Below are 8,642 nucleotides of genomic sequence, written 5' to 3'. Positions count from 1 at the left end.
CATGGCTCCGTGACGCTGACACAATATTAATTATTTTGTCTTGTGTAGTGTCACAGACATACCAACTCAGGGTGATTCATCGTGCTAGAGCTGTGAAGGGAAGCAGAATTTCTCACCCCAAAATCCCCTCCTTTGGCATAAGGATCATTTTTAGATTGGTTATTTTAAAAAACTGAAGACATAGAGAAAGCTCTGAAAACTGGGTAAAGGTCATCCTTTTGTAAGAGACATTTCACTTACGAGGCAAGTCTCCACATGTCAGGGTGTCATCCTCTTTGTACCGGGAAGAGAAAGATGGCCAAGTTTCTAGAAACTTATCTATGGAGAAGGCAAGGGTTTAAATCTGTATAGTAACTTTACCTTCCTTTACTGTGCTTTTCCTGGTAACCTCCAAAAACTGGCCTCTCTCACCTACAGCATCCTTTGTCTTTCTCTAAAGATGGGAGTTAAGGTAGCAGCTTGGGGCATTTTGGGGAGTTCCTCAGTTTTCCTGATTCTCCCATGTATATAATAACATGTATGAATATATGTTATTAAACTTCTGTTTGCATTTCTCCTGTTAATCTGTCTTTTATTACCGGGAATAGGGAGGGGGGTGGGGTGTGTATCTCAGTCAAGAATCTAGAAGGGTAGAGGGAAAATTAATTTTCCTCCCCTATAATTGCAAAGCATTTTTCATTCCATCTCAACACAGGACTGAAAACGCCTGGCTGCCATGTTTATTAGTTTTCTTACTGAAACAAAATTGGAGGGGGATGTGAGGGTCCTTCATCGTCTTCGTGTCTGGGAAATGGATGCGATGTCTTCCAGGCATCTCTGTGTATGAGTGAGGCGAGAAGAGCCTCCTGGGAGAGAGATGTGTATGAACCACATCAAAGTGTCCGTTATCAGAAGAGTAAAGTAATTCTGAGAAAAACATGAAAGAGTCACTGCATTGGTGTCTCACTGAGACTCTCGTGGATTGCTGCCTGAATCCCACGAGAGGGAGCTATGCATTTTAAAAGCATAAAGAAATGAATAATCAAGCCTACTCTTCTCTAAAATATCTAAGAGCACTGGAATCTAAGATGCCATTCTTGTTAGGAAGTGTAATTCAGAGGAGAGCAAGGCGCCTTTCCCCTTTTTCTGCAGATAACGCCGAAGAGATCCACACGGAACCTCCTAAAGCACTCAACACTTCCCAAGCCCCAGGAGCACACGGTGGCAGAGACCGGCAGTGGCACCAACAGGTAACAAATGTTTGTCAATGAACATTAATTTAGTCTGAACTCTGCTCTAGGAAGTTTGTAAGAAGCTGCTATGTTGAAGTAAATGAAGCTTGGTCCTTACAGACAGTAAACAAATAATAAAAAAGGAAATAGGTTAGCCGAAACCGGTTTGGCTCAGTGGATAGAGCGTCAGCCTGCGGACTGAGAGGTCCCAGGTTCGATTCCGGTCAAGGGCATGTACCTTGGTTGCGGGCACATCCCCAGTGGGGGGTGTGCAAGAGGCAGCTGATTGATGTTTCTCTCTCATCGATGTTTCTAACTCTCTATCCCTCTCTCTTCCTCTCTGTAAAAAAATCAATAAAATATATATTTTTTAAAAAATAAAAAAAAGGAAATAGGTTAATTACAATTGGCATAAGGGATATAAATTTTACACATGTCTGAACCAAATAGGGCGAAAATAGATAGTCCTAAGACTCTGTTTTATTTGTATCCAGACTGCAATATTCTTTTTATTTATCTGTTCCTTGTGAGACACTTACAGGCATTCGAGGTTACATCCCCCTCATATAAACCAGACTTCACAGCATAGAAGAGAATGGGAATGTAGACCCAGGGAAGAAGTGGGCCCCATACAGAATGCAAAGTCTTCACACTTACAAATTATGTGACTTTTCCTGAGGTGTATTTCATTGTGCTGAATGGTCAGATCCTATCAAGAAGGGAGCCAGCAGAAGATGGGAAGGGAAAGATAGAGAAACAGACTTCAGGACAACAAGGCAACAAAAAGCAGAAAAATATTAATGTTGGAATTTCCCCGGAATGGATGGAAAAGGATGAGATACACACACACACACACACACACACACACACACACACAATTGTGTCTCAATATCTACTTAAGAATATTGAAGGACAGCCACAGTAAGGCTTTTGTCATGGTAACAAGTTTCATTGTAGAACTCTTGCTATTATAGTTGTGATCATTAATAAGAAAACTCATGACAGTTTTAGAAAAATGAATTCTCTTTTCTGACATAATGAAGAAATGTGGTGTTCTCGCCCTAACTGGTTTGGCTAAGTGGATAGAGTGTCGGCCTGCGTACTGAAGAGTCCCAGGTTCGATTCTGGTCTAGGGCATGTACCTTGGTTGCAGGCACATCCCCAGCAGGAGGTGTGCAGGAGGCAGCTGATAGATGTTTCTAACTCTCTATCCCTCTCCCTTCCTCTCTGTAAAAAATCAATAAAATATATTTTTTTAAAAAGAAATGTGGTATTCTGGTTAGTCAACTATTCTAAGGAATACAATGGCCCTATTATACACATCAATATATCATATATACCACAAATTTATTTCCATACTTTAAACTTATGAAAAAGCTGCCTAGTCTTTGCAGAGGAAGGAGCTGCCTCCACTGTACCCATGTTTTAAAATATTTTTATCACCAGGGTGCCTTAGGCATTAAACTTCTATTATTCCTCAGACTAAGAGGAGCATAGCCAAGATAAAGTATAAATATTCTACCTTGACATTCCACACAGTTTCAGCACCTGAGGGTGGTTATACAACTATCAATTGTCAATGTAACAGAAGCAAGTACAAATGTCAAAGAAATTGATATTTCTAGATGGTAAAATAGCAGGTATTAGCTGCTTTTGCTTGTAATGTTTTGTGTATATTTGTGCATCATGTAAGAAGCTGTAAATGTTCACTTATTAAGTGCATTTCAGAAAAATAAACATAAAGCAGTAAAATATCATGGGCCAGATATGGTTCAAAACCCTGCTGACCTATCCACTACCTTACTGTGGAGGAGGAAGAAATGTTCCTCTACCCTTCTAGGCTCTTCATTGGTCTAATGATCAAATGGACATGAAACAACTTAACAAGAGAGAATAGCCACATGTAGTTATAGATGTACGTATGGAAACCCCACATACATGAAAGAGTCAGAAACCCCACATACATGAGCAAAGTATAAGGTAAGGTACCTTGGGGCTTCAAAGGGAATGAAGGTCATTTACAGCACAATAAGAACAGAGGTTCAATAATTAGACATTTGCCTTGCCCTATAGATAGGTCATAAAAAGGTATCTTTTGTAATGGCCCTTGTTATGGGTTAGGCACCAAGTTTAAATTCTTCAAGAATAAGGTAAACATTTCTTGTGAGACTTTATTGCCTTTGGCTCAAAATAATCCACCTGCCAGAGTAGCACATCTTGGGAAGGCCTGTTACAAATCCCTTCACTGACAAGCATAGAATCTATTTTTCCTCCCCTTTGCCCCTGAGGAGACCTTATGATTATTACTCTGACCAATAGAATACAAAGGAGATGATGCTGTGCCAATTCTGCTGATCAGGCTTGATGGCTCCTCTCTCTTGGTAGCCAGGCACCATTTAAGAAGAGTGACTACCCTGAGGTCATCATGATGTATGTGAGAAGTTGATGGCACAGGCAGAGGCCCTAATGGATGTGATGCCACGTGGAGAGAGAGAAAGAAGCCCAGGGGCACCGAACACCAGACCTATGAGTGAAGAGCCATATTAGAAGTGAATCCTCCAGTCCCAGCTGTGACAATAAATCTTTTCTGTCAAAGAACAGTTTAGATAGCTGCCATTTTGGACTGTGTGACTTGGCAGCTGCCATGTTGGCCACATGGCTTGCAGCTCCCCTGGGGGCCACCATCTTGAAACAGCAAAGGCCAATCCCTCCCTTTCAATTAGCCAATCGTGAAAGACTGTGCCGCTGAGCTCCAATCAAGAGCAAGGGACAGGTCATGTGTGTCAGAGAAGCTGAGCAGCCCGCCTGCTTTGTGTGCATGTGCTTCCAGACCATGTGTGTGCACCCTTCTACATAGAAGTGAAAATGTTTGCCTTGCTTCCTGGCTCCTGAGTATGTATTGTATTCTACCAGAACCCCTGAGTTGTGGGGCTCGCCTTATTTCTAACACAGCTACCCAGCTGACACCAAGGTGGATCAGAGACACATCTCCCAGCTGAGAAATTTCAAATTCCTGATGCACAAAACTGTGTTCAAAGGTTTTAGCCACGAATTTGGGATTGTTTGCTATGCATCAACTGATCATGAAAATACTATTCAATAGAGTTGCTTGAAAAAGAAAGCAAAATAAGATATGTGAATTTATTGGGGTGACATTGGTTAAAAGTTACATAGATTTCAGGTATACAATTCTATAGTACCTCATCTGTATATTGCATTGTGTGTTTACCACTCCAAGTCAAGTATCCTTCCTTCAGCATTTATCTCCCCTTTACCCTTTTCTCCCCGCCCTCCACAACTTTCCACCCCTCTGGCAATCAGCATACTGTTGTCTGTGTGCATGAGTCTTTTTTCCTCTTTGCTTAACCCCATTCACCCTTCTCACCCATCCCCAACCCCTATAAATTCAATGAAAAAAATATTTGAAAAAAAAAGAAATATAAAGTGTTCTTGTTAACACTGTCTGCACTATTTCTGGATAAATGTAGTATTCTGTTAGAATACCATACAAAAGACCATATTTAAAACAAACTTCTCCTTTCAAAAACAGATATGCTACACAATTAATACCTCATGCACTCTGGATAAAGTGTAATAAAAATAGTAGTGTGAAAGTTGAAACAAGTAGAGCCATTTCCAAATGGATTCAGAGTCACCATCCCAGAGGAAATACCTTGCACATCTTGCTCCTTGAATCTTTGGAATGTTTGAATTAAGCAAAACAACCCTGGGACTGGGCCAAACCAACAATGTTTTATAAACATTATTTATAAAGCCAGCAGTATGGCAGATATCTTGACCACAAGGACTGATGATTGTGGATTCCATCTGAAGACAGTAAACAATCATGTATAGCTAAAGAGTAATTCGGTTTTACAGCATCAAGAGAAATTCTCTCACCCTAGCTGGTGTGGCTCATTTGGTTGGAGCATTGTGTAGTACACCAAAGGTCTGTGGGTTCTATTCCCAGTCAGGGAACATACCAAGGTTGCACGTTCAATTCTGGTCAGGGCCTGTGTTTCATTCTGACGTTGATGTTTCTCTCTCTCTCTCAAATCAGTGAAGGCATGTCCTCAGGTGAGGATTAAAAAAAAAATTCTTTCTTTTTATGTAATTATTAGAGACCCGGCACATGAAATTCATGCGTGGGTACGGTCCCTAGGCCTGGCCTGTGATCAGGGCCATCTTCCCTGGCTGCCCACAGCCAGCCCCGTCCCCTGCCACCACCCACCCGAGTTCCCTGTTCACCATCGGGCGATCGGAGCCTGACGGCTGGGGGAAGGGACCAAGAGGTCGGCCATTCCCACCCGCTCACCTGCCCTGCCCCTGCTGCAGGTTGCCCTCTGTGTGTGGGATGATTGGTGGGCAGGGGCCTTGGCCTGGCACCACCCACATCCCCTGCCATCCACCCCCAGTTCCCCATTTGCCATGGGGCAAAGGGAGCCTGTCGGCCAGGAAAAGAGACCCAGAGGTGGTCAGTGCACCTCATAGTGACTGGTTGAGCTGTCATTCTGGTCATTTTGCTGTTAGGTCAATTTGCGTATTACCCTTTTATTATATAGGATAGAGGCCTAGTGCAGGGGTGGGGGCCGGCCAGCCTGCCCTGATGGGGACCCCGGATCAGGGTAGGGGTCCCCGCTGGGGGGCAGGGCCTGCTGGGGCGAGGGGCCACAGTCTTTCTGGTCGCTGGTTGTCCCACCATTTCAGTCGCTGGGCTTTTATTATATACGATTCTTTCCCTATTATCATGAAAACCTTCACTCTGTAATTGGAACACTACTTGGGTGCCTGCCTGAGTCTGTGCTCTCTGAATTGCAATTTTTGACCCCAAATAAATAATAATTGCCTCATTTCAGCTTTTTAATTTTAGGTTAACAGTTGCAAACAATTATTTGCAGAGTTCACAACAGTTTACAAAGAATTAAAACATTTAATCCTTAAAATTTCTCTATGAAGCAAAATTATTAGCTTCATTTAAAAAAAATATATTCTTTTTCAAAGAGGAAGGAAGAGGGAGAGCGAGATAGAAACATCAATGATGAGAGAGAAACATTAATTGGCTGCCTCCTGCACACCACACACACCAGGGATCGGGCCCACAACCTGGGCACGTGCCCTGACCAGGAATGGAACTGTGACCTTTTGGTTTATAGGTTGACACTCAACTGCTGAGCCATGCCAGTCAAGCATTACCTTCATTTTATAAGTGAGAGTTTAGAGAACCTGAGAAGATAAATGATGGGCCCAAGATACCATGTGATTGTGCCAAAAATAACACCTGCTCTTCCAATTCTAAGCCAGATACCCACCCACAGCTGTCCTCTAGAAAAATAATTTTCATGACAGTGAGTGGACTACAGAATTGTCAGTACTAAGTGAAAAGCAGCTAATCATATCTTAGTTTTTTTCCCCCTTTTTTTTTAATTGAATTTATTGGGGTGACATTGGTTAGTAAAAGTATATCTGTTTCAGGTGTACAACTCTATAATACATCATCTGTATATAGTACTGAGTGTTCACCACACCATATCTCTTTTACACAGTATCTAATTTTGCAATGAAGGGAAGGATTTCTAAGGGACATCCCTATGATTAATTTGTAAATGCCATGAACTAGCATCTATTTCCATAATAAATAGAGGGCAAACCAAGAACAACTTCTTCTTTGGAGTAAAGAATTTTTTGCACAAGAAATGTGATTTAAACCCAGTCAAGTTTCCAATTAGGACCAATGATGCCTAAATTAAAGTAAGAGGAAATGGATTTATAAAGGTGTATGTATTAACATGTACATCTATATCCATTAAAGTTTCTTATGAACAAATTACAATTTTTCACATTGTGAATTTATTAAACTGTGGCATTCAATCTTCTTGAAAATTTGCTTAACCATCATTTGAGACTTAAATAAAATGGGGGTGGGCAAAGGCACCCCTCCACGGATGAGTATCCTGTGCATACTCATCAGTGGCATCTGCCAGGATTTCCTATAGCTATGACTTATGTCATTACTGAATAGTTGCAACCACTTCCCAGCTTCCCTTCAATTGCACACGTTCCCTCAGATGCTAGGTGACCGTAGCATCCACCTGGTATAGCCCATACCCTTTGTCAACTCACTTGCTTTCATTCCGGGGAGGGTGGCACCAAGAGAGAATCATGTAGAAATATACAAACGCATTTATAAATTATGTATATTAAGATTTCTAGTTCATGCATAAAGACTGTATACCTACTATCCAAACTTCTCTAAAATAATATTTCAGGAAAGAACGGGCATTGCAAATCATCACACGAGTTTTATTTTTTTTGATCTTCTTTATGTGACTGAAAGTAGTAGGTATTATTGCTTTCAGTTATCAAAAGGAAGTGTCACCATTTCTTGGCATGAAATATCATGGAATTAGGGAAAGGAGAAATTTAGTGTTGGTGTCCCCTAAAATGATCTCAATTTGAAAAAACTGCAATGCTTTTTTTTCTACAGAAGTTATAGTTACTTGATCATTTTATTTAACTAAACAAAATTATAAATTTACAACCTTATTTAATCTAAAAAGGGCTAATATAATTCATATACTGTTTTTGAAGTTATTATATTTCACCCAATACTTATAAAATTATATTACCTTTTTTTAAAAAATATTCTTTTTCTCTGAGAAAGCTTTCTTTATCCCCCAGTTCTCCCTTTTCAACCCACGCACATGCTCATCTGAATGGGACCTGAGATATTTCAGTACACCTTGGCTCTCTGACTCCTTTCTTATGCTTTTTGGTTTTTTTTTAATTCTCCCCCGAGGATATTTTTCCATTGCTTTTTAGAGAGCGTGGAAGAGAGAGGGAAAGATAGACAAACACATCAATGTGAGAGAAACACATCCTTTGGTTGACTCTGCAACCAAGGTATATGCCCTTGACCGGAATCGAACCTGAGACCCTTCAGTCTGCAGGCCGATGCTCTCTATCTACCGAGCCAAACCAGCTAGGCTCCTTTCTTATCCTTTGATGCCTTTTCTGTTCTTCCAGTTTCTAGTTCTTTAAATCTCAAATCCCAAGGTTTGATGCTGTTTGTGAGCTCAGTCTCTAGAGCTCTAATGGGAATACAGGCATATCTTCTTTCATTGTGCTTTGCTTAATTGCACTTTGCAGATATTGTGTTTTTTACAAATTGAAGGTTTGTGGCAACTCTGTGTCAAGCAAGTCTATTGGCTCTATTTTCCCAACAGCATTTGCTCACTCTGTTATGTTATGGTGATCTGTGATTGGTAATTTTTGATGTTACTATTGTAATTGTTTTGAGACACCACAAACCACACCCATATAAGACTGCAAATTTAATCGATTAATGTTGTCTGTGTCCTGACTGCTCCACCTACTGGTGTAATTCCCATCTTTCTCCTTCTGGAGCCTTCCTATTCCCTGAGACACAACAAT

The sequence above is a fragment of the Eptesicus fuscus genome, chromosome 14 (assembly GCF_027574615.1).
Source record: "Eptesicus fuscus isolate TK198812 chromosome 14, DD_ASM_mEF_20220401, whole genome shotgun sequence".
Taxonomy (NCBI): Eukaryota; Metazoa; Chordata; class Mammalia; order Chiroptera; family Vespertilionidae; genus Eptesicus; species Eptesicus fuscus.
Note: the sequence above shows the minus strand (reverse complement) of the source record.